Consider the following 25,504-nt stretch of genomic DNA (forward strand, 5'->3'; position numbering starts at 1 on the left):
GGGATCAGTTCTTGCAGATGCAAGTTCTTACCGTGAAAATGATTGTCAGGGTCACAGTACTACCAAAGATTTAATATTTCCTGAGCATCCATTTTATGACAGCAAATACCGGTGGGGGGTGGGGCGGTCTGTGTATCTCATTTTATCCAGCAGCCGTATACAGTGCATAATATCATAGTCACCGTTTTGCAGAGAGGAAGCTGAAGCATAGCAAGATTAAGTGACTTGCCCAGGGTTAAAGAGAGAGGCCTGTCGGACGCATGGATTGAAATCAGATTTGCCTGACTGCAGGGAACATGCTTTTCCAATACTTTCTGTGTGAATTTTGCATAACAAAGGGTAGTGAGATGCTTTGTGATTTCCTTTAAAGGGGTGATCTAGAATTTAGACCTATATCAATGTGTTAATTTGGGGAGCATTTAAGAATTAATATTTTAGCAAACCAGATCAAGATATTGTTGGTCTTCTGTTTTGGAAAACTGGATGAGATCTGTTGCTAAGGTGGTCTGGGTACACAAGAGAAATAAGAGAAAGTTAAGTCTATTAAAACATCAATGTCTACAAATTAAGATTAATTTACCAAGTATTAGTTGAGGGACTGACTGTATTATTCCAGGCATGATGAAATACACATGAATTTGATATGATTTCTTGCCTGGAAAGGACTAGTTATAGACAGGTAACATCATACTTTTATACCTTTATTCTAGCACGTAACTCTAAATAATATCATGGAAACAAAAGACAGCATTTATTAAAAAGTGATACCACTCTTACTTGGCCTTCCTCCTACCTTAGAGACCCCTCATCCCCCATTTTTTTCTTCCTCTTGTTCAACATTCAGTTTCTGATTTTTTCTTTCTGTTGTCTTTCTTTTTTCTACCTTTTCTCCCTGTTAACCCGCCTTATTCCTATTGCTTTAACCACCATCCACTTTAATAATTCCCAAACTGATACCAGACTTTCTTCCTGAGTTCTGCAACCTATATTTCTAACGGCCTCTTATATTTCTTACTCTGTATATTCAAAATTCTTCCATTCTCAATTTCAATTAAAGTCACTATCATTTGCCCCATTCTCTAAGCCAGAAATCTGGGCATCATTTTAGATTTCACTTGCTCTTTTACATTGAGCTGGTCACTAGGTCTAGAAGGAATTCTTATTAAATATCTTAAATCTCTCCCTGTTCAAAATTCCTAGTCTTTAATCTGAACACATGTCACCTTTTATCTGGAATACTGCCACAATACTTCCTCCTCCAGTGTCCCACCACCTGCCCCTCCAATTCAACCTTTTTGCATGCACACAGGACCTTTCTGAAGTGCAAATTTGACTTCATTATTTCCAGTTGAAAGTCATTTAGTTGACTCACCCCCTTATAGAATAAGGCATGGTTAAAGGTAGGAATTTGGGAGCCAGAATGGCTCAATGGGAACCCCAGCTCCACCCTTCACAGGCTTAAGCTTGTATAAGGGTTAGTTATTTAATCTCTGTCAATTTCCTCATTGTAAAATGGAGAGGGTGGTGACAGTAGCATTTATTATATAGGGATTTATGCAAGGGTTAAATGAGTTAATATTCATAATACACTTAAAACAGTACTTGGCAGACATCAAGCTCTAAGGAAGTGTTTGTTAACTAAATAAGCTTCAAACATATATTACTGTAGTATGTTAAGACCTGCAGCGAGTTTTCTGGTCTGTGTTCCCTTTTCCATTGTATTTATTTCCCTCCCTGCACTTATATCTTAGCCATTTTGAACCAAACATTCAGTGCTCTCAAATACCTCCAGACCTTTACACATTTTATGTAGTCTGCATAAGATTCCTTTTACTATGATCTCTTGAAGACTCCTACTTATACTGTAAAGTTCATTCATGGATCACCTCCTTCATGAAGACTGGAAAGCAGTTAGCTTCTTCTCTGTGCTTCCATAGCTGGTTTACACCCATTATAGGTGCAATATTGCCATATTGCTATGACTATTAGTTTACAACTATATCTAACACCTAGAGTGTTAGGCCTGCAACTCCAGGGACTGACTTTGTTTTCTTTTTTTTCTTTCTTTCTTTCTTTCTTTCTTTCTTTCTTTTTTTTTTTTTTTTTTTTTGCTCTCCAGCACCTACAAAATCAGGCTCAGATATGTGCTGTATACATGTTTTTTATTGTTATTATCTTTTATTATAATGTTACGGTTGGAAGGGATTTAAAACATCTAGCCTGACTTCCTTAAATTGAATATGTAGAAACTGAGGAAAGGGAGATAAAACTAGAGTCCAAAAAGGTGGGACTAGAACCTAAGTTGCTTTCTTCTCTATCAATGCTTCCTTGTCTACATTATACCATGGAGCTCCTGTCCCCCACTGTCCACAGGTCTGCAAAGAGTTGTGAACCAAATGACCTATATATACCCTACTTTATGTTTGCCAGCTTAATACACTTGCAGGAATTTCGTATTGTGAGAAGAGACCACACTCCACCTGCTGGAAATTTACCTAAACTGCAAGTACTTCTTCCCTTGGTGTTGGTATTTCTGTTTTTTATGTTTCCTCTTTCTTGATTTCTTTTGTGGGTTTCTCTTCTTTTGCCTGTTCAGTATATATATAGGTTTCATTGGGTAATTGGCCCTCTTATTCTACAGTTTCTTCTACTCTTGAACTTCAAATACTATCTACATGCTGATAACCCTGAAGTCTTCATCTTCAGTGAGAATCTCTTTCCTGAGCCCCAGCCAGGGTCACCGGATTTTTTTGGACAGTTTGTGCACTGCCCTTCCATGGGAGGTCATTCTTATTGCAGTCTGTGCGATTGGCACCCCGTGGTGTTGGGTAGTACCTGCAGCAGTATGCCCTAGGCTTTCTTTAGGAATTCCAAACATAACATGACCCAAACTCAACTCATTGTTGCCCCTCTGAAAACAACTTGTTCTCCTGGATTCTCATATCAAGGAGGGTTATGCCCTACATTGCCTTTGTCATTGTTGGCTCTTCTATCCCTGATTACCACCCCATCTGCTCAGTTACCAAGTACTGTGGATCCTACTCTCTAAAAATGCTTGTAATCATTTGCTTATCCACCCCGGCTTTCTCACCTTAGCTCGGGCTTTTGGTATACCGCTGACCTGCATTATTGCTACAGCCTTATAACTGCCATGCCTGAATCCACTTTTGCCCATCTTTAATCTTATCTCCACATTGTTGCCAGAATGAACTTTCTAGAATATAGATTTGACCATGTCAGTTTTCTTTTGAAACCCTACAGTTGTTTTCCATTGCCTCCGGGTTAAGTTTGCTTTGTTTACAGTGGCTTACAAAGCCCTCCAAGACCTGAGCCTTGACTTTGCTAGTTCCCTTCTCCTTCTGCTCCCCTGTTTGCTCTGTTTTGGAAGTAGTTTTCTTTATATATTTTTTTCTTTTCTTTCCTTTTCTTTTCTTTTTTAATTTTATTTTTTTTAATTTACCTCCAAATTAGGTAGCATATAGTGCAACAATGATTTCAGGAGTAGATTCCTTAGTGCCCCTTACCCATTTAGCCCATCCCCCTCCCACAACCCCTCCAGTAACCCTCTGCTTGTTCTCCATATTTAAGAGTCTCTTATGATTTTGTCCCCATCCCTGTTTTTATATTATTTTTGTTTCCTTTCCCTTATGTTCATCTGTTTTGTCTCTTAAAGTTCTCATATGAGTCAAGTCATATGATGTCTTTCTCTGACTGACTAATTTCACTTAGCCTAATACCCTCCAGTTCCATCCACGTAGTTGCAAATGGCAAGATTTCCTTCTTTTTGATTGCCAAGTAATACTCCATTGTATGTATATATACCACATCTTCTTTATCCATTCATCCACCGATGGACATTTGGGCTCTTTCCATACTTGGACTATTGTTGATAGTGCTGCTATAAACATGGGGGTGCATGTGCCCCTTCAAAACAGCACATTTGTATCCATTGGATAAATACCTAGTAGTGCAATTGCTGGGTCATAGGGTAGTTCTATTTTTAGTTTTTTGAGGAGCCTCCATACTGTTTTCCAGAATGGCTGCACCAGCTTGCATTCCCACCAACAATGCAAAAGAGATCCTCTTTCTCCACATCCTGGCCAGCATCTGTTGTTGCCTGAGTTGTTAATGTTAGCCATTCTGGCAGGTGTAAGGTGGTATCTCATTGTGGTTTTGATTTGTATTTCCCTGATGATGAGTGATGTGGAGCATCTTTTCATGTGTTGGTTGGCCATCTGGATGTTTTCTTTGGAGAAGTGTCTATTCATGTCTTTTGCCCATTTCTTCACTGGATTATTTGTTTTTTGGGTATTGAGTTTGATAAGTTCTGTATAGATTTTGGATACTAACCCTTTATCCAATATGTCGTTTGCAAATATCTTCTCCCATTCTGTTGGTTGCCTTTTAGTTTTGCTGATTGTTTCCTTTGCTGTGCAGAAGCTTTTTATTTTGATGAGGTCCCAGTAGTTCATTATTGCTTTTGTTTCCCTTGGGAAGTAGTTCTCTAAAGTGAATAAGATCACTTGCAACCTCATAGCCTTTGCTCACCAACTCTTCTTAGTATACTATTCTTCCTCCTATTTGCCTGGTGAACCCTAATTTGTCTTTGGGGGGTCAGCTGAACTCTAACCTCCTTCGGAAAGCCCTCCTTGACCTCCTTGAGCTGGGTTAGGTGCTCTTCTGTGCTTCCAGAGAGGATACTGCTGTCCTGTCAACAAAGCCTTTATCTTATTGTATTGCAATTTAGCTGTTCATTTCTTACCTTCCACATTAGATTTATCTTCTTCAAGGGACTACTTCTTGTTCACAGTTGTATTGACAGCACTTAGTGTCCATCCAGGCACACAGTAGGTGGTCAGTAAATTTCTTCTGGAGTGAACAAATGAATGACAAGAAAAAAAGAAAGCCTCAGGGAGCCTGAGTGGCTCAGTTTTTTGGGCGTCTGACTTTTGATTTCGGCTCAGGTCATGATCTAGTGGTTCCTGAGATTAAGCTTTGAGTTGGGCTCTGCACTCACAGCTCAGAGCCTGCTTGGGATTCTCTCTCTCCCTCTTGAAAGAAATAAATATAAAAAAAAAAGAAAGAAAGCCTCATGTGTAGTTCCTTTGCAATTCTAAATCTTCAAGTGATGGCAAATACCAGCAGTTTTATCAGAAGGCACAAGGGTTTGTTGGGAAACAAGAATCTCCTATCCCCTTCAAGGTCCTTCTAGATGGATTAAGAATCACATTGACATAAGATAGAATAGCAAGAGAAAGTAAAATTTAATTTCATGTGTCTAGGCCTTGCTAGATTCCTCTCTACCTACCATACCTAGTGCATAGTAAAATGTAGTTCTCTGTGGTGATAGCTCTCTTCCTGGAGCAGGTCCTCTATCTAAATTCTTTCCAGGCTGTTGTAGGGGAGGTAGAGAGATTTTCCTGAATCCGCTGGGTTTTGATGGCTTTTTAACTCAAAATAATCTTCATGCCAATGTGACCCAAGGCAGCCTGGCCTTGGCCCCTGCAGTTTGCATACTGGGATCTTCTTCTAGAGAAGTGGCAGGATCCTATGCAGGGTAGAGTAGCCGGCACCATTGGCTAATGGCCTAAAAAAATGCAGGTTGACTTTGACGATGGGAAACATCTTTTTCCACATGCACACATGAAATTTTTATGTACAAAATCCAATCTTTTAGCTTAAAGATTAACTTTCAGTTCAACTGGAAGAGCCCACATCCCCATGCCCACACCTTGGAAATAATAAATTATACTCTAAGGTGAATTAGTCTCAAATATTCTCCCAATAGGCAATTATAACAGGGAGCAAGCATGAAGTTAGTGGGCACTTTGACAGGGGAAAGAGGGATCATTTTAAAGTCAGAAGAAATGTTCAAAACTATGAGACTAAGGCAATACAAATAAAATTTGAATATTTCATAATTTTATATGGATTGGCCGTTATGTGTGCATCATTGAAAATCCATCAGTTCTATTGAATGTCCTTGGCTTCTAGACAAATCAATTCTCCTAGTCCCCAAAGAGAAACAAATAGAATGAATTAGCAAGAGTGTTTAAGGTGGTATGATTCTTACTGTAAAAAAATGGTATGAGAAAAGAGAATAAGTCTAATCCTCTCAAAAATTGTCACTGTTAAAATGACATATTAGATGACATGTTGGAGAGAATATTTAAAATTTTATAATTAAAATAATTTTAAAGATGTTAGAAATGTAATATAAATTAAAATGACCCAATTTCTTTCTTTGTCAAAAGCTAAATTCAGATTATAGTTTTCAATAATCTCCATGGAAGTTACTTTTGAAGTCATTGGTTTTTAAAAACAATATTTAAGTCAGCTGTGTATATAAGTAATGGGGTTTCAGATGTTGCAGCTTGATTGCTTCCACATCCCTAAAATAATTCTGGAAACTCAAGAAACCATTTTGTAGTATTGGCAAAGCCATGCAAAGCTTTATTCTTTATATACAGAACTTCAGCCTACTCTCGACCCCATGAAAGATGGACTTGCTTAGGGTAAAAGTAATAATTTTTAATATCCCCTTTCTATTAGTTCTAGTCTAATGCACAGGAAGGCATAACTCACTTCTGTAACAATAAGAAAGAGAGAAATATGTGTATGGATGGATGTCATCAGTAAGTGCCTTTGGCTAAGTAAAGCGCAATTGATTTGAAGGGCATACATCTGAATGGGCATTTGAGTGGCCCAAGGATGGAGAGGAATTCATAACTGTCAATGTTCATTATAGTTGGCCCCTCTCCTTTTCTCCCTCTCCCTCTTTCTCCTCCTCTTCCCTGCCATCTCTACCCACCCTCCCTTCCATCCTCTTCTTTCCCCTTTCCTTCCTTCTCTCCTTCCCTCCTTGAAGGGAATAATAGATAAATGAAAATATATATTGTAATTGGAGAGGAATGAAGTCACACTAGATGTTAGAGGAAATGTAGGTAGAGGTCCAATTAACTAAATTAATTAAATGGGATAAATATGTCAAAGCAAAGCATGATCAGAGGGCATGTGGGAGAAAAAGAAAACATTTGAGATAATAACAAAGGATAAAAAATTTGTTTTTTGAGGAATTTAAAAGAGAAAGGAAGCAGAATGATCTTTCTAGTTGCCATGTGCTTAAAGAATTCTGGGATTTGGAATTTGTAGAGGCACAATCTCATTGGTCAACATCAAGTGATTCATATAAGAAGGCCAGTAAACAATTATGGGTGGAGCCTTAATCTGTTGTCAAGCAGACAAATTTGGGAAGCAGAACTTGAAATGTGGAAAAGTCGACTATTAATAGCAGATGAAATATGGACCCTTACAAGTTCCATAACATGTAGTTTTCTTAACAACAACAGCAGCATGAAACTATAGCAGCTGAAATGTCAACATCATACCAGCCCTGTCTTAACCTTAACCTATCTTTTTGGAGTAAGATCAAAATACTGTTGTGTCATTTACAAATAAATGACAACAAAACAGGGGCACCTGGGTGGCTCAGTCGGTTGGGCGTCTGACTGGGTTGGTTTTGGCTCAGGTCATGATCTCGTGGTTCGTGGGTTTGGGCCCCGCACTGGGCTCTGTGCTGATGGTCCTGCTTGGGATTCTTTCCCTCTCTTGCTGTCCTCTCCCCTTCTCTCTCACTCCTGCTTTCTCTCTCAAAAATAAATTAATTAAAATAAATTTTAAAAAATGACAACAAAACAATGTTTAGAAGTTGGTTATAAGCAGATGCCCCTGGGAGAAGAAAAAAAAGCATCACCGACTTGAGTCATGTGGTATACCATTACCAGAGAAATATATACACATCTATGAAAAAATACATTTTGAAAAACATTACATTTTGTACCCTTCAGGTCTTGAGTTAAAGAATGAGTCACTTCTGAAAGCAAGGAGGTGCTTGTGACTTAGCATTTTAACTCTTGGAGAAGGGCTTTACTGAAAATAGCCATGGATTTAGCAAAATTGGCACCTTCTCTTTAGAGGAGCGAAGCTGTAGGATTCCTGGGAAAAGTGGGCACAATCCATGCGTAAGCTTTTAGTCAATGAGTGTTGTGAAAGGGAAGAATAAAATCATAATGACCTTTCAAATTAAAATGACGTCAAGGCTATTAATAATCCAAATGTAGAGATGGCTATTATGTGTAGATGGAGCCTAGCTGCCAGGCTAGTTCAAGATTGCTTAAGTGTTTGGAGAAAGAAAGTAAAACACCAGGTGATATGAAGCTCATCCATGCCCTGCCTTAACTCCATGACCATCAACTCCCTTCCTCCCATCCTGTCTTCCAAATCTTTAAGACGTGTGGAACACTCACTAGTCTTTTTTTTTTTTAAGATTTTATTTTATTTTAAGTTTATTTTGAAAGAGACAGAGACTGCGTGAGCAGGGTAGGGGCAGAGAGAGAGAGAGAGAGAGAGAGAGAGGGAATCCCTAGCAGGCTCTGCAGTGCCAGCACAGAACTCAAGAACCGTGAGATCATCACCTGAGCCGAAATCAACAGCTGGACACTTAACTGACTGAGCCACCCAGGTGCCCCAAGATTTTACTTTTAAGTAATTTCTACACCCAATGTGGGGCTTGAACTCACAACCCTGAGGTCAAGAGTTGCATGCTCCGCTGACTGCATCCCAGTGCCTCTTTTTACCTCTTTAGGAATCTACAGATGAATATTATTTATCACTAGGATATGACAGAATTCATCTTCAAATTCCTCTCTCTCTGGTTGTCTCTCCTCTCCTTCCTTCCCTTTCTCCCCCCTTTTCCTTCTTCTCCTGTCCCTTCTTTCCTTTCTTAATCAGATGTAGGTACCAAGGAAACTTGCTGGCAAAAGTTGACTGGAATGGGAGGAGTTTTGCTATTGGAATATCATTTAATTATTCGAAGTTCTTTGGCGATGCATGCCAAAAGAATGTAATAATCTATAATAAAAAGTAATTATTTAGCAGCTGATGACTTCATAATGATCATTTAATTTGGTAAAAGGCAAGAATTGGAAACCATCTGATTGGCAAAAGGATTTGTTACCTAGTTATTAAAATCATTTGATTTCTCAATCTGTGAAATATATTAGAAAGACTATAATATAGGGCTGTCTGGCTGGCTCAGTCAGAGGAACATGGGACTCTTGATCTTGGGGTAGTGAGTTCGAGCCCCATGTTGGGTGTGGAGATTACTTAAAAAAATTATAATATAATACATCAGATATTATTCTATTAGTCTTTAACTTAGAGTTCCCTTGTTTTTAGAGCTAAAAATACATAAAGGTGGGGTAAAAAATAACCCTGTAAAATTGGGCTTTCGTGTTTTAGCAATTTACCCATTGCTTCTGAACACAGATCTATATATTAATGCTCAATTTAAGTTATTGAGGAAGTCATCTCAAACTCTTTTAAAGTTAAAATACTTGAGAATTATTACTTACAAATATATTTTATTTCATGATGTAAAATGATTTTTTATAGCTATATATTTGTCAGAATTGGAACAGGTTTGAGTCTGCAAAAGAGGAACCAATTCTAATTAAATGATGCTGGTTTTCTAGAATTTAAGGTATCATATCCTAGGATACACTTTGGAAACATTTATCTCACATCTACATATAAGAGTGGTCTGTTTTTAAGAATGCAGGTTTATATTTTTATAAAAATTGACATTTAAATCTCCATGGCCACTATGAATTCTAGGGCATGTAAATGATGTGTTAAATTAAAAGATGCATCAAATTAAGAGATGAATTAAATATTACTGCTAAGTGCATGATTTACGGTGTAAAGCTTTAACACAGTCTCTTTATTTTAACAGTAAACCCAAAAGTACATGGAATAAATGAACTCAGAAGTAGTTGACAGATGCAGGCATGTGAGAGAGTTGTGCCCACATTAAAAATGAATATCTATTTCCAGTAGCTAGTGTTTGGGCAAAGGTTAATGAAGATGTTTCTTCTACCTGTGTGAATAATACCAGAAATTAGAAGACATTGACTTACCTATTACCCATAAATCCTTTCACTTAAAGATATACTGTCATTCTAGAGAAGTAATCACGGAAAATTTTCCCTCTTCTTCTGGAATCATAAAGGTTGCAAAATATGCAGTGGAGACACTCTGGCCTGGTTCCCTCCCACAACAGAGCCTGAGACAAGGGCGTGCAGGCCAGTGGCTTGTTTTGAGATGTGATTCCAAAGAATGAAAGGATAGGAGGTCGGAAGGATTGAAAGGGGGAAGAAGGAAAAGCCAATCCAAGGATGTGTTGTGGAGCTGAGTCAGTCACCACTGTGGGCAACTGCAGCTGATCCTGCCAAGGACCCTATGAAGTATCCTGTGAAATGCCTAAGAAGTATCCACCCAGAAGTATTCACCCTCTGGTTCTTGCTCTGTTGGTCAAAGGTCACCCTATGGAATATTAACTACCCGCCTTCCGGGTGTGTGTGGGTGTCAGATGTGGGTGTCCTACACGGCTGCAGCAGAGAGGCTGGGTAGAAAGTGACAGGCATGAGGTGCCACTGAAGTTACACCTGTGTGTGCAACTTGTTGGCTAGAGTGCATGGGTGGGCCCGGAGGAGGACAGATGGGGGCGCAAGAAGTGGCTGATTGACATCTTGACACCAAATGCTGTTATTACTAAGAATGGTGAAAATACAGAGGGGCTGGATTTGCAGCAGATTGGTTTCCCAGCATACTCTTTGTTTCGTTTGGTTTGGTTTTACAAATACTATTCTAAGATACATTGATAAGACCTGGGAATCTTTCCATATGTTGTCACCTGCGTGGAATAAGGTGACACTCTTTCCGGTTTTACTCACATCCTTTTCTTTGCCTTTCCAAGTGCTGCATCCTTTGGCACTAATTTAGGGGGCAGAAGAGGCGAGACTCTTCAAAGAACATTGTCTTCACTTCTGCCTCCCCATTCTACCATAAATTAGTATTATAATCAAAGAAGGCCTTGCTTATACTGATATTTGGAATTTATCTGTTTTTTGGCATTCTGGAGATTTTTACACCATAGTTCAATACGCAGTGGGTGAGAGGTAAGACTTCGATTCCTAATATGGGGACCCTGTCAGGTCTCTGTGAAAAGGGTGGGGCGGGAAAGGCAACCAGGATAATCCTTCCCAGGTTCTCAGGCAGGTCAGCTTTAGGAAAAAAACACAAAGGGAAGTTGAGGATATGGAAACTGAATTCCTTACAGCTATCCACCTCTGTGTTTACCCCAAAAGTCTGTCTTTTCCAAGGGTCCTCTCACCTTGGTGGATATCTGCGGTATGTGATGTTATTGCCTCCTTTGTGGTTGCTTCCTGCAACCTGGATAAAATCCTATGGCCAATACCTAGAGGGATGTATTCCACTGCCAGCATGAGCTTTCATGGGGGACTGGGCTGGGGAGAAGATCTGTGAAGTGTGGAGGTTATTTTTATTACAAACCTTAGTGCTCTGGAATTGGTGAGAGTATAAGCAGATATCCTTGTCTTCATGCTCAACAGAATGGCATTTGAATGCTTGTTCAGATTCTTTCTTAGAACTTGTTTCTCAAAGAATCACAGGAGGTTATTCACCAAAGTCAATGAAACTGAAATGTTCTTTGTCAGCAGGAGAATATAACTAGATGTGCTCTCATTATATCCATTGGAAGCATTTCCTCTGATCCTCAAAATATATTATTACATTTTGGATGACATTAAGAGATAAGTCTTTAGTCACGGAATTCTAGTAGGAGGGGGAAAAAAAAGTAGTTTTGGTTATTTTCTTTATTATTGTTGTTAAAATGTGAATCATGCCCTTCAGTTGATGAATTCTCATTGAAGCTTCAATGGAAGGGGAAGATGAAATAACATAAATGATAGCTATAATTAATTTTATACTAAGCTTCCTTGATGAAATTAATATTGTCAGATGGAAATGTAATTTAAGCAAAATATGCTTATATGCTCATGTAAGCTGAGTTACACATTTGGACTTTAAGAAAAAAATCACTCTTGCATTTCATAGAACCGCTTACAAAATGATTTAGCTTAATTGTTTGTACAGCTTTCTAGACATTATAGCTCTTTAAAGGAAATAAGGGCACATGAGATGAAGGGGGAAAAGACAAAGGGTCATTTTAAATATGCTTCTATTATTTTGAAAAAAACCCCATAATAATGCAGGATACTTCTAATTCCCAAAGAAACTGGTTTTTAACATATATGTTAAGATAGTCTAGCAGTAGTTTTGTATTTAAAAAAAATAAAGGAAAAATTCTGGCGATTTAAAACAATTTAAATCTAAACTGAAATAAGTTACACTGGCTTGTTAAGTAAATTTCAAAACATATTGACCCAAAAGGTCAGCAAATGTTAGTGAAAAATACACAAGTCAATATCTATTGCATGCCTGAATTCCTTGTCTTTATGTGACATTTCAAGCAATTTTCGTAACTGGTCAGAAAAATGTAAAAAACAAGAAACATCAAGACAGCTCACTGATTTCAGATAAAATCTTCCATGGTCTCAAAAAAATACCCATAAGCATCATAAACTGAGATTGATTACTATTCTGAAAAAAACCCCAACATCTGCACCGTGTTCCTTAATATGAAACCAAACATTATGTAACATAATGAAAATTCGAAATATCAGTCAATTGTTAATATTTCTTCCCTAAAGAATCTACTCCCGGTAGACAGTCAATACAATACTTACTAAATTAGTTAATTACAAGAGTTAAGAGCTCATTCACGGGACTACAGAAACTCCAGTTGATGTGCCAGAAGAGAGGGTGGTTTTTTAAAATGTAGTGCAATTAAGATTTTTAAATCAGGTTTTATGTTATCTCAGGAATTATTTCTTATACCTGTGATTGTTATGAACTCATCTCTTTAGTTACTGATCTTTGTCTTCTAGACTTGCTGGATTTCTAATACCTCCAGTTCATGATGTCCCAAACATCATTCATTACCTTCCTTTTCAAACTTGCTCCTCTCTTGCACCCAGCCTCCAGAGAAAGAAATTTCAACTGCATCCCACTCTTATCCTTCTTGCCCATTAGGTGGAAATGTTCTTTAGGTCCATCCTGTGGAATCAAGTCCCTTTACATTTTGGATGAAGCATCTAGGTGACAGCTTATTGCAATCTTTTCAACAAAGTATGTTAAGCAATTCTCTTTTGACATCTGTCCCATAAACACAGAGATCCAATGCAGCTAATTGGAGGCCCTGTTATACAGTAGGGGCATCTTTGTTGCCAAGCCTCTAAGTAGAAGCCCAAGTCTTAAAGTGTTTAGGAAAAGACAACCCAACTTTGTTTCAGATACTGTTTGGGTAACCGGAGGCAAGCACTCACTTCCTGGAGCATTGCTTCTCAAAATGAAATTTGGCTGAAACATACATCCGTTAATCTCCTGGTGTGCAGACTCCTGGGCCCCTGCACCAATCCCACTGTTCTTACCTAGTAAGTGCAGGAAACAGAAACCTCTGTAGGCATTCTAAACACCAAGAAATTTAATATAGGGACTTAAGTGCTCACAAATCACTGAGAGAGGTATTGGGGCTGGGACCGCAGAATGGTACAGAACTGACCCGCTAGGGAAGCCACTGCCTTCGAGCCTGCCTTGGGAGATGGGAGTCAACAACTCATTGTTGTAGGTGTGCCCAAAGTTCAAGAAGTTACCAGGGTCACTGCTATAACGGACTCTTGACACCCAGCAAGCTGGAAAGTGGACACCTGCAGCTGTGAGCCATGGGTCAGGAAGCCAGAATCAAGAATCCTCTACTGTGCCAGCTGCCCCACAACTGCATATCAACACCAGGAAGTGGGAATGTTTCTATGGAAAAAGCCTTTCTACAGCCTTGCTTGCCAAAAGAAACAGCCCAGACAGACAGGGAAATTGCCTCTGCTTCACCTGCACTCCAAAATCTCTTAGAAGTCCTTCTAACAGGCTGAGCCTCATTCGTATGCAGAACCACAGTGGTTTTTATCTTTCCAACCTCTCCTACCAGAAGGAGGCTGGGAGGCCAGTTGAGAAGTCTAGTCTGTAGTGCCTTCCACACTTTGGTTGACAGTTTCAGTGGTATCTGTATACAGCTTTCCCTACATTATATTGCAGCATATAATTTATATAAAAAAGTATGTTTAAACATACTATATTGTGGGTTGTCTTTTTTCTCCCCCCAAAATACATCTTAAAGCTCTTTCTTCATCAGTACGTGTTTTTGTAAAACATTATTTTGTAAAACAGTACCTGGCGTGTGCATATAAATTGTTTCTGGTTTTTGTTGGAACTAAATCGGCTGCAGTAACAGACTTGGACTTACATCTTTGTGCACATGTGTGAGTGATTTTATAGTATAGATTCCTAGAACTCAAAATTTTGTGAGGTATTGTCAAATTGCAAGAGTGAAAATATTGTATCAAATTTTTCTCCCATGACTAATTCAGGAGGTTATTGCTTTGATCATACCCTTGCCAATACTGGATTTTTATTTTCTGCCACTCTGAAGATAGAAAAATAATATATCATTGAAAACATTATCAAGTGTGGTCAGAGGGACCGATCATGAATAACAAGGCCACTTCAATCACTGGGAAAATTCTAGGAGTTTAGAGGTTACCTCCCAGGAGCTGAGACAAAGACCAGGTCTCTCTCTCTCTCTCTCTCTCTCTCTCTCTCTCTCTCGGTAAAATTTATTCTTTACTACACAGATATTTCATAATTAAAAAATTTTAAGCTTCTAATGTTTTTGGAATTATATGTTTATGGCTGATACAATATATAAATTCCAGTTTGTAAATGAGTAGCTAGCAGCCTCAACCACTTGACTGTTATATCCTTTCCCCTTATTTTGAAATGCGATCTTTATCATATACTAAATATTCTTATATATATGGCTGTGTTTCTGGATCTCTATTCTGGCTCACTTATCTTTTTAATATACCTGCTTCATTATCATACTGTATTACTCTAACCTTATACTATTTTTTTCATGGTAAGCTTTGATAACCAGCAGGTCAAATTCCAACTTAATTGTTCTTTTTTTTTTTTTTCTCACTTCATTTTTCTTTCCCCCAAATATTTTGGCTCTTGTGCATTTTCTTTTCCAGATGAACTTTGTAATTTTGTCAGATACCACAAATCTCAAAGGGACTTTATTGACTTAATAAGTTGCTTTAAGGAAGTTGGTAACATTAGAATATAAAAATTTTTTACTCAGGATGATGGCATGCCACTCTATTTGCTCAGTTCCTTCCAAAATGCACTCCAGTAAAGTATTATTTCCTGTCTATATTTCTTGTATGCTTTAAAGATAATTTTTAGCGGGGGGGAGGGGGGGTACCTGGGCTAAGCGACTGACCTTGGCTCAGGTCAGGATCTCACAGTTTGTGGGTTCGAGCCCTGTGTCAGACTCTGTGCTGATAGCTCAGAGCCTGGAGCCTGCTTCAAAATCTGTCTCCCTCTCTCTCTGTCCCTACCCTGCTCATGCTCTGTCTCTCAAAAAATGAATAAACATTTAAAAAAAGATAATTTTTAGGTATATTGCTTCTTTGTATGCAACTGTGAATGGAAATTTTTTTGTTCTTGTTTCTGATTATTGCTTTCATATATGAAAGCTATGGATTTAGATCTTAAATCTCGTACCTTTACTAAATTGTATTTATTAGTTCTAATAGTTGCTCAGTTAATTATATTAGGCATTTTTAGATAGATAATTGTATCATCTGCATAATGATACTATTGTCTCCTTATGAATAAATATTGGGATATGGAGGTGTAGCAAATAGTATGGAGTAGAAGTCTTACTAATATTATTCAGCTCAATTTTAATGTGAGTGGTTCTAATGTTTCATTTTTAAGTAAGGCATTTGTGATATATTTCTATCTTATATCCTTTGTAAATTTTAGTAAGCGGCCCCTATTTCCAGCATACTGTAAGTTTTAATCAGGAGTAAATGCCTTAATTTACAAAGTGCTTTGGAATTTAGCAAGATCATTTTATGTTATTTCATTTGCAAAATATTATTATAGTGAATTAAATGAATACATTTCTAATATTAAATTACTTTTCTATTCTTCAGTTAAATATAGGTAAATCATATATGGCATTTTTTATTTTTTATTTTTTTAAGAATATTTTTATTTTTAAAATTTATTTATTGTTTAATTTCCATCCAAGTTAGTTAACATATGGTGCAACAATGATTTCAGGAGTAGATTCCTTAATGTCCCTTACCCATTTAGCCCATCTCTCCCTCCCACAACCCCTCCAGTAACCCTCTGTTTGTTCTCTATATTTGAGTCTTTTATGTTTTGTCCCCTTCTCTGTTTTTATATTATTTTTGTTTCCCTTCCCTTATGTTTTTTTTTTGTTTTGTATCTTAAAGTCCTCATATGAGTGAAGTCATATGATATTTGTCTTTCTCTAACTAATTTCGCTTAGCATAATACCCTCCAGTTCCATCCATGTGGTTGCAAATGGCAATATTTCATTCTTTTTGATTGCTGAGTAATCCTCCATTGTATATATATACCACATCTTCTTTATCCATTCATCCGTTGATGGACATTTGGGCTCTTTCCATACTTTGGCTATTGTTAATAGTGCTGCTGCTATAAACATTGGGGTGCCTGTGCCCCTTCAAAACAGCACATCTGTATCCGTTGGATAAATACCTAGTGGTGCAATTGCTGGGTCGTAGGGTGGTTCTATTTTTAATTTTTTGAGGAACCTCCATACTGTTTTCCAGAGTGGCTGCACCAGTTTGCATTCCCACCAGCAGTGCCAAAGAGATCCTCTTTCTCTGCATCCTCGCCAATATTTATTTTTATTTTTTTTAATGTATTTATTTTTGAGAGAGAGAGAGAGACAGAGAAACAGAACAAGAGTGGAGGCGGGGCAGAGACAGAGGGAGACACAGAGTCTTAAGCAGGCTCCAGGCTCCAAGCTGTCAGCACAGAGCCTGACATGGGACTTGAGCTCCCAAACCGTGAGATCATGACCTAGCTGAAGTCAGATGCTTAACCGACTGAGCCACCCAGGTACCCCTACACAGCATTCTTTAATACACTGTAAAGGTTAATTCGCTGAAGTTTTCATTGGGATTTCATAAGTTGTTTTGAAAAATAGGATTTTTAGTATTCTCTTCACCTGGAATCGGTATCAGAATTATGCTGTCCTCAGGGAGTGAGGTTGGAAAGCTTCCTATGATTTTCTATGGAACAATTTAAATAGTATAGGGATTATTTTTTTTAATTGGTAGAAATTACTGTAAAGCCACCCAAGGTTTATGCATTTTTCAAGAATAGACATCTGACCAATTTTTACATTTCAAATTTGGTGCACTGCTGTTTTTTGTAAATAAAGTTTTATTAGAACACTGCCATGCTCATTGCTTTATGTATTGTTTTGGCTACTTTTATACTATAATGGCAAAGTTGAGTAATTGCAAGGGAGACAATATGAACCACAGAGCCTAAAGTATTTCTTAATCTGCCCTTTACAGAAAATCATTTGCTGACCCCTGCACTTAGTTCAGCATACAGCTTACTTCCTCTGAGACTCAAGTGTTCATTCTTCTGAATTCCTGTGGTATTTATTTTGTGACACACTCATCTGACTCTTTTAATTCATTATCATGTGTTATTTTTTTAGGTGAAGGTATCTTGCTTCCCAATTAGATTAAAACCTCTTCAAAGTCAGAAACTCTGTGCTATTTTTGTTTCTGTTACAGTGTTATGCACACACACACACTCACACATTAATTTATTTACATTATATAGTTGCATGTTTCATTGCTTGCTCTGCCCAGAACTTCTAGAAAACTTGCCCCACCTGGAAATTGCAAGGCTAAGTGTTGTGTGATTATAGTCCTGGTCAACAAACATTCAGATTCTTTCTTGAAAGTTTGAACTAAGACACTGAGTGAATGCTGCTGGCATCTATCAGAGAGAATTGTTTCAAATAAACATCTCTGTTTCTAGGGAATCTCACTTAATTGCTAAGACAATGGCCTTCAATTTAGACTAAGACTTCAGGAAGGTTCATGTCTCAAGCAATTTCCAAGTCTGAATCGAATCTCCAAAATATATTATATCTATAAAGACAATTGCTAATGTGTTAGAGAAGTGGGAATCCTTGTCAGTGTCCTTCTCATTGAGCACCAGAGATGGGAAATCTTCCCAGTGGACAATCTTTCTCTTATGTCAAACTTAAAGTGGTTCTTTAGCTTGCTAAGGAACTATCCATAAGCCGATGTAGTTGGGGTTTGCTGCACTAGTCCTATAACTTACCTTAATGTGATCATCTCACCTCCAAAGTTGGTATGGGGCCCCAGTGCTACAAGATGTGTCCAGGGTGGGTAGGACAAAGAGGCGGTGTATCTATTACTCCCTCCGACATATATGCTTTAACCTGGTTCCATCTTGTAAACCTTTTTCTTTTTTCCCTCGAAGTTTTCCTAAGTCCTGTCTGCCCTTTTAATATATATTTGGAGGTGGTGACTACCACTTAGTCCATAGGTTGCAAGACTGTGAGATGGAGCTAGAGAGGAAGAGACTTCACTTGGAGAAAAATATCCCCATGGCATCACCTCAGGACACAGTGGCTAGATATGACTTTGGATTGTGTCCTGCTGGGTGGAGGTAAATGTGAGTATGGCTTTAACAGGGATACTCTGAACATGTAGGTATGCACGCACGCTTTCAGGATTGCGTACGCTAGGGCAAGGGAATGGGCCACATCCATGTGATTGAAGATCTTGCTTTGGCCATTTGTAGTGAAACTGCTGTCCTCACAGCTGCTGGTTGGAGCAGCCCCGCCTCAAACATGTCACTTTCCTTATCCATTCCCCATTGTGGCTAACTAAACCAGAGATGGGCTTTCAGCCCAGACCCGTTGAGTCAATCCTGTGGCTGACCAGTCACCATTCAGATTCCCTCCTGAGAACTGGAATTAATAAAAAGAGAGATTTTTGTTGGGATTTGGTTCTGAACCCTGGAGCTTTGAGTTCATGTATACTCAGGGAATTAGTCTCTCCATCCACAAGGATAGGAAACCTGTTTGGAGAGAGAATGATGAAAATGTTAAAAAAAAAAAAGAATAAAGAGATAATAAGGGTGCTAAGAGATGGGGAAAAAGGTGCAGAGATACCATGGGAGAACAAGACAGAAATGAAAAAAGACTGGAGAGAGGAGACTTCCCAGACTCAACTTTGTGCCTCACATTTCAATTCCCTTCTTCTGTCCCCACGAGACACACGTTTGACTTTGGCACCCATCTCAAATAACAAAGACCATCTCTGCTCTCTAGAAGCTTATACAAGAAATAGCACTCAGATGAACTATCTTATACAGAAGACTGAGGCATTAAATGCACAAGGGTAAGTACAGCTAGAGCATAATAATACTTTAGAAATAATATTCTATTTTACTTGCTGCCCTTAGAGAGTGCGAGATTTCCTCACATTCTCTGAATAAGCTCCTCTTACTTTCTTGATCCAGCATGAGAGAATTTATGTTCCATGTAACGAAAAGAGCCTTGACTACAATACGTCAACTAATGAGAGACACTTTCCAAAGCTTGGCAGAACAGACTCATCAGGATTCTCGATCCTTGGGGAGTAGAATCAGAATCCACAGTGACCCTATTAATTTTGAAGAGAGATTGGAAATGTGGACAATGAAGGGCAGTGTTAATATGCAGGGGAAATAAAAACAACCTTTCAAAAAACTTCAGGAAGGCAAAAAGCCAGGCTGTGTAAAATATGGCAGGAAAGGCAGAAATGGAATGAAGCCTGGATCTGGGCCAACCGTGTAGCCAGGTGGTTTCAAAGTACAGTTAGCTCAGTGGTAAACACAAGCGGAACATATTGACAGCGGAGAAAATGTTCCTTTTTTTACTAACTGTTGTTAAATTCAAACCAATAAAATGTAGGCAGCACATATTTGCCCCTGGCACCCTTCTAAAAAATATGATTTCTGCTTTCCAATGTCTTCTAGGCTAAAAGGGACAATATTCAGTTTGGCTTCTCCATGGAGAAGACTTGAAATATTTAATGCAGAAGCTTAATTACAAATAAAGCACTGGAATACCTTAGAAAAAATGTTCTGTTAACTTAAAACAATTTTTTAATGTTTATTTATTTTTGAGAGAGATAGAGTGGGAGCAGGGGAGGGGCAGAGAGAGAGGGAGAGAGAGGATCAAAGCAGGCTCTGTGCTGACAGCAGAGAGCTAGATGCGGGGCTTGAACCCATAACCGAGAGGTCATGACCTGAGCCAGTGTTGGACGCTTAACTGACTGAGCCACCCAGGGGCCTGTTAACTTTTAAAAGCACTTTCAATATCTCCCTTGTCTTTAATGACAAACGGTGCAGAGTTGGGACACAGAGCTGGACTCAGAAACTGGCTGTGCTGTTCACCTGCCACTTCCTCTCTTCACTGGCCCATGTTGTTCACGACTGGGAGCCTCTTTGTGCATTAGGGTTTGCGATCATCTGGGTAAAGTTTGTTACTTAGGAGAGAACTTCAGAGTTTATTTGTAATTGAAAAATACCTGCTGAAATGTTAAAGGAACCAAGGAAATACGTGGTAAATACGTGGTAAAACTTGATGGACTCACTGTGTGTCCTTGGACAAAAGTCACCTCAACTCTGTGGGATTCAGTTCCTTCCTATTTGAAGTTGCGGTGCTGGGGAGGGGGTGTGAAAATGGGAAGGTAGTTGCTTGAAATAATCTCTAATATCACTTTCAGCTGTGCATTTGATGATTCTCTAACACCAGGAATAAATTTACTTTTTCTTTGACACTGAGGGTTCTTAAACAAAAGACAATGGCCAGCTTTAATATATCTTCCCTGAGGATAGAATTTCAGGAGACAGGCTGAAAAAAAACTTCTGTTGATTTACGTTAGAGATAAGGATGACTTCCCACAGTGGGAGAATTATTTCTTGGTGTGAATTAACAAGTGAGAATGGGACTTTCTGGTGGGATAGATTTCTATCTCTCTGGGGCAGAGGAGGATCCTGAAGACTAGGTTTCCAGTGAGTGAGGGAGAGTGGGGGGGGGGGGGAGGGGTGGTGAGAGGGGTTGGTTGGGGGTTGGCGGGGGGGGGGGGGGGGGAGTGTGGGGTGGGGAAGAGGTATGAAAGATTACTACCAGCCCACAGCTCTATGTGTAACTTGCTCACTTGTAGTTTTGGCTTTCACGGAGTTAATGTAACCTAGGAATGTACAGCAAGCTGCACGCAGCTTGCTAACTCAGTGGCAGTGCGTTACCCACAACTCTCAGTGTGCTTTGCATCTGGGCCCAACAGGACAGTTAAGGAAGGCACTGACTGATTAGCGTACAGAATAGAACGAATCTGAGCATCACAATATCCAGGTAGTTGTTAGCGTTGTGCTTGAAAAGATAGTAAAATTCTAGGAGATGTAATGTTCTGAAAGTGGTCAGTCTGGGTGCTGACAAAACAAAGCAACCACTGCCCCCCAAATTCCCAAATTGAGCAAGGAAAGCACCTCGTAGGGTGACTCCACAGGGAAAAGGTTGTGCTGACCAGGAGCACCTAGCAATGCTATGACCCTCGGCATTACAGCTGTGCCATCAGCCCTTTGGGAGAGGACCCCCATCCCCTCTTTATGATGGCAGCCTTGCCAGCTATATTTAGACCAGATGGCCACTTTGATGTTGCTCTTCTAATCTTTCTTTTGTGTTTTATTTAGCTTTAATTTTATTTTATTGCCTACTGTCTCCATGTTCAGTTTCTCTGTATTCAGTCTCATTGTCTGAGCCTGTTTTTGTTGTTTGTATGTTTTCTGCATTTTTGACTTTTTATAGGAAATATTTCATTACATCTGAAGACATTCTTATGTTCACCTACTATGACTTAGTATTTTGTCTGCACTTGGTCTCAGCCAGTGCAACTTGGAACTACTGTAGCCCCACTAGAGGGCCACAAGTGCCGTAGTCTGAGCCACCGTAGGCTGCTCTCCCCACAGTTCTAGAAAGTCAAGACTGACACACACTTTAGAAAAGACAGTGTGGCCGTGACCATATTGAGGTACAGGTCCCTTTGTTTGGATGCTGCAGCCAATGGTACAGTCAGAAAAAGAGAAGACGTTTCAAAAAAAACCAAAAAAAAACAAAACCAGATTTGCTCTTTTAAATGAGGCTGGGTAATTGGGAGCGTTGTTTTCTTTGAGAAGCAGACCAGGAATTTCAGGAAGAGACAATATGCCTCATCCGTGTGTGGCCTTGTGAGATGCTTGCAAAAAGTTGGTCAGGGGCTTTGGGGTTGGCTTGTATGAATCTCTCCTGCCTCTGTTCTCTCCCCATTTCAATTCATCTGATCCACTACTGTCAGATTAATCTTCGAAAAACCTCTGAAGTCATCACATTATTGCCTATCTCACGAATTGTCAGAAATTCCACATTATCTAGACCCCAAATTCCAATCATTCAGAGTAATAAATAAACTCCTTTTAATGTTAAAAAAAAGAGCCACATGGTATTTTTAGAATCATTTTGCTACACTTTCAGGTGAATTTGTGTTTTAGTATTTATGACAGCATCTATGGCCTTTAAAAAATGTTCCAGGTGGGAGAAGGTATTTATTCAGTGAGCTTGCCTAACCTCTAGATTCCTGGACCCCTTGGAATGATCCCAGGGTTCAGTGACCCTCGGGCCAGGAGTATCAGCCTGGAGGACCATACTCTAAGCATTGCCAGGATGTTTCACCAGGCAGCATTCTCTGGTTCCATCGACTGAGAGTAGATGGCTTTCTGGGTGTCTCCTCCCTCCTGTCCTGTAACCCTTGGACCATTCTGCAGCCATTCTCCACCATTGTGTATTTTCCATCATTCCCTTTTCATCAATATTTTTCTTTGCAGCCCCAAATATGCTCAAGTATCAAGTAATTTTAAATGCCCACCCACCCCACCCCCAATCCTTAGTATCCTCCTTAATTCCTAGCTTGCCAGTGCTCTATTTTCTTCCATGGGCCAGTAAATACTCACTCACACTTCATCCTCACAGCCGCCGCCTTGCTTTAGTCACTCATCATTTTACACTTACTGTCTCTAATTATGGAAGATTTAGACTGGTGCCTAAGTAACCCTCATAATATCCTTATAATAGATGCAACACATATGAACTATGTTAACGACAAGCTGGAAATAAAGATTCTTAAACAAACAAAAAGCTTTCACGATGACATCATTTGCAAGAGAAAAAAAAATTGAGGGGCGCCTTGGTCGCTCAGTCAGTTAAGTGTCCAACTCTTGATTTCAGCTCAGGACATGGTTTCACGGTTCATGAGATCAAGTCCTGCATTGGGCTCTGTGCTGATAGTGCAGAGCCTGCTTTGGAACCTCTTTCTCCCTCTCTCACTACCCCTCCCCCTCTTGTGCTCTCTGTATCTCTCTCTGAAAAAATAAATAAATTAAACCTTAAAAAACTGAGCTCACTTGATTTGTGGCTTCTCTCTGTTCTCTGCCCAGTGTCAGTGGATAGCCTTGCCTGCATGGGGTTACTATACCTTATTTATTAAAAAAATTTTTTTAAACATTTATTTATCTTAGAGAGAGAGCACGTGCTTACACAAGTAGGGGAGGGACAGAGAGAGAGGGAGACACAGAATTCAAAGCAGGCTCCAGGCTCTGAGCTCTCAGCACAGAGCCCGACAACAGAGCTCAAACTCATGAACCGTGAGATCATGACCTGAGCTGAAGTCAGATGCTTAACTGACTGAGCCACCCAGGCGACTCTACTCTACCTTATTTTAATCTATGTTTTCCAAATCACTTGGTCTTCAGCATTCCAAAGATGACCATACTGGGAAGACTGAAGCTGTTTAGTACCTACTGACTATTAAAAACCACCATTTTCAATTATCAAAGCCACTTCATTTGGATCAAAGAAAAGCAGCAAAAACATGATTATCCTCATTGTCCTTTAAATAGTAAATTCAACCTTGTCATTGCTCTTGGCATATAGTAGGTGCTCTATCTATACTTATAAATTGTTGAGTGGTAACCAATCAACAGCTGTTCTTTGAGTTCCTATCTGTTTCTTCATTTGTTCTTTTGGTTATTCAGCTAAATGTGTCACTATGTGACAGCTATTGTACCAGGCATTTAGGGGATAATAATAAACATGATAAACATAGTTATGACCCTCAGGGATCAACATTCTGGTGGGTGAGACAGATGAGTGGTAGACAATTTCCATATGGTGAGGTGAGGACTATGGAAGAGGAAGCACAGACACTATGCACACACTTGGGAAAGCTCATAACTGAGATGGGGCAAGAAGGAACCTCAAGGAAGGCTTCCTGGAAGAAGTGATATCTAAGCTCAAATAGGAAGGAGTAGAAAATTCAATTAAACTTAATTTGGAATGGCAGTCTCCAAAGAGTTATTATGGCCTTCAGTCTTCAGGCCATCTATTGAAAGCTTTAGAGATGTTGCTAGCTGTAGGAAGAAAAGATCGTATTACAAATGACTCAAGATTACATGTGATGAAGAATGTTGATTCTGACATTGGTACTTTGGAAACATAAGTAAATTTGTAAACTGGAATTTATAAGTTTAATTGCTGAGAATACCAAGAAAAAAATCACCTTCTTATAAATATCCCTGAAAAAAATTACCTTCCTTCTCCCTTATTCATGTAATTTGTGTAGAAGAAGAAGTTTCATCATCTTAATTTTAAAAGTTCAATAAATCTTTGTTGAATGAGCAAGTCCTGTCTTTTTTATTTCATTATTTCTCAAACATTTACATCTTACCTCTATGTCATCCTTTAAATTTTTCTTTAGAACACCTCAGAGTCTACTAGGAGACACTGTCAAGTGGTCACGTGTGAAAGGAGCATAAATAATCATCATGACACGGCCCCACCAGATTTTCATCTCACCACTCCATGCTCCTGTCCTGCATGCTTGTCGGGCTTCAAAGATTCCACGCTCTTTCTTGTCTCAGGACATTGTATTTACTCCCTCGGTCTGTAATGCCCTCCGCCCTGGTCCTCAGAGATCTTTTACTGCATATGGCCCATGTCTTCAAGGTGGGTTAGTTTTCCATGTATACAACTATGCCCATAGAACCCTGTGCAATCCCTTCACTATAGCACTTAACCCACTGCATCGCCATATGCCATTTGTTTCTTTCCTTTATTAGACTGAAAGCTTATTAAAGTAGGGACCATGCCTTATTTATCATTGAACTCCCAGTGGACAGCATAGTGCCCAGCAGATAGTAGGCACTCTATACACATTTAATGACTAAATAACAATTGCACAGCAAGTTACATTTTCATGAAATTTATTTACATGTATTGCCACACTGGCTTCTCAGTGCAACTCTAGAACCTAAGTATTATTTCCTTATTTCACAGTGGGAACCTGGGCAGATAGGTTAAGAGATTTAGCCAAATTGTCATAGTTGCTTTATCTACAGATTCATTCAGAAATAAGTGGTTATCATGGGTAATTTAGGAAACGATTGCTTTTGGATATCTGGCTGTCTGGACTGTGGCATCTTCCAGAAAGCA

This window comes from Panthera tigris, chromosome D3 (assembly GCF_018350195.1).
Source record: "Panthera tigris isolate Pti1 chromosome D3, P.tigris_Pti1_mat1.1, whole genome shotgun sequence".
NCBI lineage: Eukaryota > Metazoa > Chordata > Mammalia > Carnivora > Felidae > Panthera > Panthera tigris.